Here is a 9933-nt window from a genome sequence, read left to right as displayed (position 1 = left end):
AAAGCACCTCTTTCAAACGGAAACTGGCCGTGTAGATGCGGGTGCTTTGAAATAAGCCACAGACTTCGAAATTCCCTTATTCCCAATTCACTTTGAGAATAATGGAATTTTACCATCTGAGATTTATTCTGAGGTGCCCGCATCTACATGGGCAGTTTGTGATTCAAAAGCAATACTTTTGAATTGCGTCTGGTGGCTATTATGCTAATGAGGCACTGAATATTCATATCAGTGCTTCATTAACCAGTTCCAATTCGTGTCATTTAAATACCCCTTCTGAAAGGGAGGAGTAGTGTTGACACAGTTGAAGTGATATTACTCCATGCTGGAAAATCTCAAGCTCTGTGTGTGAAAAATCCCTTCTGCACGAAGGACAGGTGAAAGATACAAGGTCAGAGAGTGGCAAGCACTGATGAGGTATGGGCCTTACTGTGATCCTCAGTACCTAAATAAGGTGCTTAATGGCATACACCCTTTCTAGGCCTTGCTCTGAGCAGGAATGACACAGCCACACACAAGGAGCTCAGTAACAGTGAATCAGTTAAGGAAAATCTGCTCCCTGTCTTGACTGTCACTATGTACTTTGTGTTTGTTACATGCACAGCACTCTACACCTGTGCTGTGTTGGATCCAGTGCTAAGGTTGCCTTTTTATTGTGTCCATTTATGTGCAGGCTTATATTTGAACTTCGGAGATTAGTTCCCAGTCATAGAAATTTCCCATGTCCCTTTTGTTCTGTTTCTTATTTATTCACCTGCTCTTTGCAGGAGCCTGCAATTTTGTTAATCTGACCTGTAATATATAGGCTTCCTCTCTTGCCTTGGATTGAAGCACAGAAATATGAAAAGGACATGCCTGAACACATATTTATCCCCCTACAATATTATTGGAGTACTATGGCTGTGGCCACATTACCCACTCATTTTGGAGGGGGCAAGCTAATGAGCCACTTCAGCAGATGCTAAGGAGGTGCTGCTATGAATATGCAGTGCCTCATTAGCATAATAGCACCCATGCATGCTTCGAAAGTGATGGTTTCGAAACACATGCTGCCCATGTAGCCAGGGCTCATTCGAAATGATCTCCTTGATTTCAAAAGCCCCTTCTTCCCAAAATCAAATGGGAAGAAGGGGCTTTTGAAATCAGTGGGTCTTTTCGAAAGGGCACCAGCTACGTGGGCGGCATGCATTTCGAAACTGGCATTTTCAAAGTGCATGCGCCTGCTCAAGTGGTTCATTGGCATGCCCCCTCCAAAAGGGTAGTTTTGGGCCACAGCCTGTATGTATAAGCTCAGGCTTCTGCATAGAGTTCAGAGAAAGGTTCTTCCTCTTTGTTACTATTTATAAAACATGCCAGCTCATTTCCCTTTCCTAGGTTGCTTTTAAAACTCACCACTTTAATGTTGCAAATAAATGTACCTGGTCTTGATCTCCTTTTATTCTTTAGTATTTCATCCCGAGGTTTCACCCTTGCACATGCTGGTGGCTCTAGCCAGTACTGGAGCTTTGTAGGTTACTTCAGTGGAAGCAGGATCAGATGGTGTCATCATGTATGCTAGCTTGGAGACAGATATTAATATGCTCTTCCCCTCCAGGGAGAGTGAAGTGAGATGATTATCCAGCCTCTGTTTAAAAATGTTTTGAGTGTTGCATGTCTTGTGCCAATTGCTAGGCAATTACATATAGTTACATTTAATGTTGCTTCATATCTTCCATCCCATGTAATTTCATGGGAAAGGCTCTCTCATGGCAAGAGAGTATCTAGGTGAGGAGCCCTTCTGGCCTAGATTTCCCTCTGACCAAGCCCTACATGCTGCCTCCTGGGTCACATGACTCTGGGGACTCCATGGAAAATAACTCAGAGGAAATAGGTGGTCAGGCTCCCAAACTACATCTCCTAGGATGTACCCACAGTCCTGTGACTCTCAAGAGGCACCATACAGAGGGACAGTCCCAGTGTGTTGTGGCAGATGTATTGTTCTAGGAAGCTCAGCCCCTAGGAGAGATTGGTGACCTGAACTACAACTCCCATAAGGCGATACATTGCTACTGAAGTGTAGCTAATTCTTTTTAAGAACTGATTTGAAACGAAACATTTCATGTCAGTTCAGTAAAAGGAAACAAACTGATCCAGGTCGAGCAGACTCTAAACCAAGTAATCCATTTTGATTTTCCCAGTGGAAAATCACAAATTTCTCATGGAAAAAAATTGGTTTTGTGGAAACTGTATTTTCTGTGAGAATATAGTTCACTTTAAAAATTCCTGAGCAGCTGTAGCTCTAAGCACGATTGTCTAGATTGCTGAGAACCATCAGCAAAAGATACACAAATGTGTTGTGCAATTTGTGTATATTTTGCCAACAGTTCTGTCAGGAGACGCTTTTCCAACATTTGGCCCATCCACATGGGGCCAAATGTCAGGGAAAAAACCCTCTGTTGAGACATCCCTTCTTCCTCGTGGAATGAGGTGTGCAGGGATGCCAGCAGAAGCTCGCTACTGGCAGATCTCTGCCGACAGATCTGAAGTCTGGATATGCGCTGTTGACAATACTTCTGCTGACAGCAGTTTTATCAACTGAAGTCTGCAGTCTAGACATAGCCGTAGTGTAGTATTTGTGTCACAGTTATCTGCTTTCTGCTGTCTTGAGCAAGGCAAATTGTGTCTCATAACTGTTCAGTTCTGCCCCCACATCTTCTCCATACAATCTTATACAAGAGGCCTCTTTTCCACGTATGGTAATTTCACAGGGCTATAAACTAAAAGGTGAATAAAAGCTTTTAAACACCATCCTGTTACCTGATGGTCACTAAGCTTCCTTTGGAAAACTCTGAGACGTATCCTCAAACATCATGGGACCAGCACTGGAGCTTAAGATGTTCATTCTGCTGCCAGTCTTACCCCTTTAATTGCCTTGTAACAGAACCTTAATTCAGATTCATCAGTTGTACCACCAAGAAGTTGCTTTCAGTTGTTCCCTCAAAATTAAACTCTGGGCACTGCTTCAGTCTCCTAAGTGGATTACCAACAGTGGATTTAAATTCTCTCTTCCTATGATCTATTAGGCAACTGTCACTCCACTTAAGGAGCAAGAAACTGATTTTGTCCCATATCCCTTACTCAGTTGCTGAAGTAGATAAGGACTCCACCCAGCAGTCTCATCCCTTCAGAGAAGAAACAATAACAAAACAAATGTTTCAGCTTTAAACACAGGCCAAGTCCGACTTGTTTCAGGCTAGTGAGGACTAGTGTTGCTGCCACATTTTCTCTCCTACTGTTGAAATTCTAGTAGCCTTGAAGTCTCATATGTACAATTGGCATCAGAGAGGTAGCCGTGTTAGTCTGTATCTTTGAGAACAACAAGAAGTCCTGTGGCACCTTATAGACTAACAGCTATTTTGGAGCATAAGCTTTTGTGGGCAAAGACCCGTTTTGTCAGATGCATCACAGATATTTTGGAGCATAAGATGTATCTGACAAAGTGGGTCTTTGCCCACAAAAGCTTATGCTCCAAAATAGCTGTTAGTCTATAAGGTGCCATAGGACTTCTATATGTACAATAGGAAGTTTCTTGGGGTTTTTTATTTGTTTTTGTTTTTTCATTAAAAGGGTAATCTTTTGGTGATAAGGAAAGGAGATGACAAGTGGGGATACAAAAAAAGTATGAGAGAACCTGTTGTGTGGGATAATAAACTAATCAAGAAGAGAGATGATCAAGAAAGAAAGAAAGGACAGGAAGAAAAGGATGGATATGGGATATCTAGAAGATGTTGTTTGGACACCAAGGAACAGAAGAAGGAGGGTATGGAAAAAGAGAATAAGGAATTGTAATCTGGAAGACAGAGGAAGGAGGAAGATAACCACACACACTGTGGAATGGAAGGAGAATAGGGGTAGGAATGGGTGGGCAAATAAGAGAAAGAAAAGGGCAGGTTCTTCCTCGAGTGTCCCCATGGGTGCTCCATGATAGGTGTTGGGCTCGCCCCGGCGCCGCAGATCGGATCTTTCCAGCAGTTTGTGCCGGACCGCGCATGCGCCGGCGCGCGCCGCTCCACTGCGTGCTCCCGGCCACGTGCGCAATCCAGTCCCCGCCAGTTCCTTCTTAACCGCCATTGGCTGCAGACGGAATCTGCTCAGGCTGTGGCCAGAGTCAGCGTATTTAGAGTCTTTTTTTCAGAGTTTTAGAGTTCTCTTTCAGAGTTCTTAGTTAAATTGTTTGTTTCCTTATTGCAAAAAAAAAAATTATATATATATATATATATATATATAAGTAGAAAGTCTTAGAAACGAGAGGAGGAGTGGAGGCACCCCGGGGATGTGAAGGCCAGTAGGCCTCCTGCTGCGGTGGGCTGGAGTCCCTGAGAGGGGAACAGGCACAGAGAAGCTCAAAGACTCACCGCAATGTCCTCTTCAGGATTCAGGAAGTGTGAGTCCTGCCGCGAAGCTATGCCGGCCTCTGATGGGCACAGTCAATGTATCAGATGCCTGGGGGAATCTCACGTCACCCAGAAATGCTCCTTCTGTGCAAAGCTCACTGCCAGAGCCAGAAAGGACAGAGAAATGCGGCTGAAAATGCTGCTGTTTGACAAGGCCCTCCAGCCAGACATGCCGGAGAGGCCTCAACCGGAGGGACCCACAGGGCTCCATAAAAGGAAGGCGGTGTCCCTCACCCCCTCGGTGCAAAAACGGAGGAAGCTCTCTCCAGCCCGATCCCTGCCGGCGGTCACAGCGAGCGGGACGGGTGTAGCTCATAGCCCACAGCCGCAGTCACAAGCGAGCGGCAGCGCAGCAGCGCATGTGGCAGAGGCTGAGCCTCCGATTACTAAACAGCCGGCCCGCGCATTCAGAGCGGCGGCCAGGCAAGTGCCGGAACCGGCGGCACCGCCGCAAGTGGCACAGACTCCCGCGGCACCAACGGTGCAGGGCCAACAGGCACGTAGCCTGCAGGCACCAGAAGAGACCACCCGCGCGGCACCGCAGATGAGCGTGCCAAGCGCGGCGCCAACAGCAGGGCTGAGATCCCCGGCACGGAGAGGGGCGGAGCCAGCCCCACAGGGGAAGGGAAAGGCAGCAGCGAAAACCTGGCACCTCAGCCCTTCTCTGGACAGGGCTGCAGGGCTGCTCTCAACAAGTCCTCCCCTTATGCTGCGTACACCAACCAGGAGACGTGGGTCTCCCCCAGCCTACCCAGAGCTTCCTTCCCCGTTCCTCCAACCAGCCTCACCATGGCTCGGGCCACCCTTGCCTTTTCTGGGATTTGACCCTCTGGAGTACTACCATGAACCAGTTTCACCATTGTCTCAATCGTCCAGACAATCTCGCTCCCCCAGACATCGGGGGTATACACCTCGAGAGTGGTCCAGGTCTCCATCCCAGGAACCGTGCCCGTGCCACCACGGTCGTCCTTATCACGCTGAGCATAGACACCACAAGCATACACCCAGGGGCAGGTCCCCCTCGACTGCCCAGTACCCCCGTGGGCACTCACGGACGGGGACGGAAACACAGCTGTCTCAAGGGGAGCTGATTCTGGAACCCCGAGATTTTCCCTCGCAAGCCTCTAGTGAGAGGGTGTACCACCAGCAGCAGGACCCTGAGAGTTCAAGGGAGGTCTACCCTAGTGGTTCCTCCTTGTCCGCCCCCAGGGATGTTGCCCCCCCGGATGACCTCAAACAGTTTCAGGAGCTGTTTAAAAGGGTGGCGTTCACGCAAGGCATCCAAACAGCAGAGGTGCAGGAGAAGCACCACAAGCTCCTCAAAAACCTGAGGACTCCGGCCTTGTCCAAAATCGCTATCCCACTCGACGAAGCAATCATGGAGTCTGCTACCACCATATGGCAGACCCCAGCTTCCGCTCCACCTATAAACAAGAGGGCGGATAAGAAATACTTCGTCCCGGCAAAGGGCATGGAGTTTCTGTTTAGTCACCCACAACAAATTCTCTGGTGGTAGAATCGTCTCAGCAGAGATCGAAGACTTCCCAGTACAAAGCGGGGGGAACGGACAGAGATGCCAAGAAGCTAGAACTGTTTGGCAGAAAGGTATACTCCTCCTCCACCCTGCTGCTGAGAATGGCTAATTATACAGCACATCTAGCGAACCACAAGTTTGACAATTACTCCAGGCTTACTTCTCTCATGGATTCGCTTCCAGAAGATAAGAAGCCGGTGCTGAAGGCCATAGTGCAAGAGGGCTATGCAGCCTCAAGGACAGGAGTCCAGATCGCCCTGGACGTAGTGGACACGGCGGCACTCTCAACGGCTACGGCAGTGGTCATGCGCAGGGAATCCTGGCTCCAGACATCGGGTATCCCGAGGGATCTGCAGGCAAAAATTGTCGATCTCCCTTTCGACACACAGAAGTTGTTTGCAGAGTCAACTGATTCGGTCCTTCGTTCCAGTAAAGACTCAAGAGCTACACTCAGAACCCTGGGTATTTATACCCCTCTATACAGAAAGAAAAAGTATTACCCTCAACAATGGCGATACTCATACCAGCCTCAGCGTGCTCAGTACCAACGGGGCTACGACCAAGGGCGGCATCAACAGCAACAACAGTATAGAACTCCCAGGCGACGTTCCCGACAAGGCCGTGCATCCTCAGGGCAGGCCCAAAGGCAACAAGTTTGACGGACAGGTCGAGGGCTGCACTATTACTACCATCGCGCAATGTCATCCACAATTAATGTACCATCATCGCCTCCGACCGTTCCACCCACAATGGCAAAAGATCACCACAGACAAGTGGGTACTAGAGATCATAGCCACGGGTTACGTGATCCCCTTTCAGTCGCTCCCACCGCCAAGACCTCCGCCCAGGCCTCATCTCAGGGATGCCTCCCACGAGGCGAAACTCAAGCACGAGGTGGACCACCTGATGCTTATAGGGGCGGTCGAAAGAGTGCCGGAGCGACTTCAGGGGAAAGGGTTTTATTCACGATACTTCCTCACAGAGAAGAAAACAGGAGGCTGGAGGCCCATCTTAGATCTTCGAGGCCTCAACCGGTACTTGCGCAAACAACGCTTTCGGATGATCACAGTCGCCTCTATACTCACAGCACTGGACGATAGAGATTGGTTTGCGGCCCTCGACTTACAAGATGCGTATTTTCATATAACGATCCACCCAGCTCACAGACGTTTTCTCCGGTTTCTGGTTGGCAAAGAACATTTCCAATACAAGGTTCTGCCGTGCGGCCTCTCCTCGGCCCCCAGAGTCTTTACCAAGACCCTGGCAGTGGTGTCAGCCTACCTGCACAGACGGGGTATTTATATTCCCATACCTGGACGACTGCCTACTGAAAGGGGCCTCGAAAGAGGAGGTACTATGCATGATACGCGTAACAGCAAACATGTTTTCTTCGCTGGGCCTGGTCATCAACCTTGCTAAATCAAAGATCGACCCCACACAGGACATAGAGTTCATAGGGGCACGCATAAATTCTATCACAGCAAGAGTTTATCTACCCAACGCTTGCTTTCGCGCTATTGGTTCCCTGGTACAAGTCATTACATACAGCCCCATGGTGCCGGTTTTAGCGTGCTTGCAGCTGCTCGGCCACATGGCAGCAGCAGCCTTCGTGGTACAGAACGCCAGATTGCATATGCGCAACCTACAACAATGGTTGGCGAGCGTTTACAAGCCGGCATCCCATACCGTCCGCAGGGTGGTGTCGCCCACGACAGAGGTGTGCAGATCCCTGCAATGGTGGCTAAACCCCAAGAACATGCTAACAGGGGTACCCTTTCACTAACCACAAATCTCTATTTTTCTCACCACCAACGCCTCCCGCATAGGGTGGGGGCACATATTGGCGAAAAGGTGACGCAAGGACTGTGGTCCCCTACGGAACAGTCACTGCATATAAATATACTGGAGCTCAGAGCAGTGTTCAATGCCTGCAAACACTTTCGAGACCACATACAAGGCAAGGTAGTCGGGATCAATACAGACAATATCTCCACCATGTTTTATATAAACCGACAGGGCGGAGCTCGATCCCGTGCCTTGTGTGCGGAAGCAGTCCGGCTGTGGAACTGGTGCATCGCCAACAATATAACGTTGAAAGCCTCGTACTTTCCAGGCACTCACAAAATGAAGGCAGACCAGCTGAGCAGGCACTTCGCACTCACGCACGAGTGGCAGATCCGCTCCGATCTGCTACGACCGATTTTTCAGGTATGGGGGTTTCCCCAGATAGACCTGTTTGCCACTCAGCACAACAAGAAGTGCCCCCAATACTGCTCAAGGACAGGACTGGGGCGGGGGTCCGTGGGGGACGTGGTTGCGATTTCGTGGAAGGGCCCACTGCTTTACTCGTTCCCCCCCACGGTGCTCATCCACAAGTTCCTGCAGAAAGCCAGGAGGGAGAGCGCCCGCATGATCCTAGCGGTCCCCACATGGGATCAACAGCAATGGTTTCCCTTGCTTCTCCGCATGTCGGATTGTCCACCGCTACCCCTTCCGGTAGCGCCGGACCTGCTCACGCAGGCCCAGGGGTCCATAGTGCATCCACACCCCCGAGGCCTGCGCCTACAAGCATGGTTAATCCATGGCTCAGCTCCCTAGAAAGTACATGTACGGAGGGAGTGCAACAAGTCCTGGAAAGTAGCCGAAGGATCTCCACCAGGAAGACCTACAAACAGAAATGGACTTGATTCACTGCATGCTGTTCCACCAAGCAGTTAGCTCCCCTTGAAGTGCCTATACCTGTCATACTAGAATACTTACTGGACCTCAAGAGAGGCGGGCTCTCCCTCTCCTCGTTGAAGGTCCATCTCGCCGCTATATTGGTTTTTCGGCATGAGGAAGAAGGGCCCACGGTGTTTGCCCATCCTATTGTTACCAGGTTCCTGAAGGGGCTGGTAAACCTGTACTCCCCTCGGAAACCGCTTCCACCATCGTGGAGCTTGGACCTGGTGCTCAGCGCGCTAACAGGACCACCCTTTGAACCCTTAGCCACGGTTTCCCTCCGTCTTCTTACGATAAAGACAACCTTCCTTCTTGCAATCACGTCAGCTCGCAGGGTCAGTGAGTTCGCAGCAGTTATGGCAACGCCGCCCTGCGCGGTATTCTTAAAGGAGGCGGTAACATTACGGCTGCACCCAGCCTTTGTTCCGAAAGTTTCTTCGGAGTTCCATCTTAACGAACCTGTAGTTTTACCCTCGTTTTACCTGAAGCCTCTTAGCTCCAACAAGGAGGCACGCCTGCACCTCCTGGACGTGAGGAGGGCGTTGGTCTTCTACATAGACAGAACTAAGTCCTTCCGGAAAATGGACAGACTCTTAGTTTCTCTCGCTCCCAGATCAAAAGGAGAGGGTCTCTCTTCACAGAGAATCTCGAAGCACATTGTGTCCTGCATAAAGATGTGCTACGAACTTCGAAAGACTCCTTTACTGACCCCGCCTAGGGCTCATTCCACCTGGGCGGTGGCAGCATCAACAGCCTTTTTCAAGGGCATCGCGCTAAAAGACATTTGCAGAGCGGCAACCTGGTCATCCTATGACACCTTCACCAAGCATTATGCCCTACACCAGGTATTCCAAGAGGATAACCGCCTCTCGACAGCGGTCCTTTCGGGGGCAAGCTGCACATAACCCGATTACCCACCTCCTTTCTTGGGTTACTGCTGGGTAGTCACCTATCGTGGAGCACCCACAGGGACACTTGAGGAAGAAAGAGAAGTTAGTCACCGTAGTAACGATGGTTCTTCGAGATGTGTCCCCGTGGGTGCTCCACCACCCGCCCATCCTCCCCGCTTTGGGTCTCTGTTCGGTGTTTTTCAGGAGCATCCGAGGCGGTTGGTCAAGGAACTGGCGGGGACCGGATCGTGCATGTGGCCGGGAGTGCGCAAGGGAGCGGCGCGCGCCGGCGCATGTGCAGTCCGGCAGAAACTGCTGGAAAGATCCGATCTGCGGCGCCGGGGCGAGCCCGACA

This window comes from Carettochelys insculpta, chromosome 17 (assembly GCF_033958435.1).
Source record: "Carettochelys insculpta isolate YL-2023 chromosome 17, ASM3395843v1, whole genome shotgun sequence".
Taxonomy (NCBI): domain Eukaryota; kingdom Metazoa; phylum Chordata; order Testudines; family Carettochelyidae; genus Carettochelys; species Carettochelys insculpta.
This window is presented reverse-complemented; position numbering follows the sequence as displayed.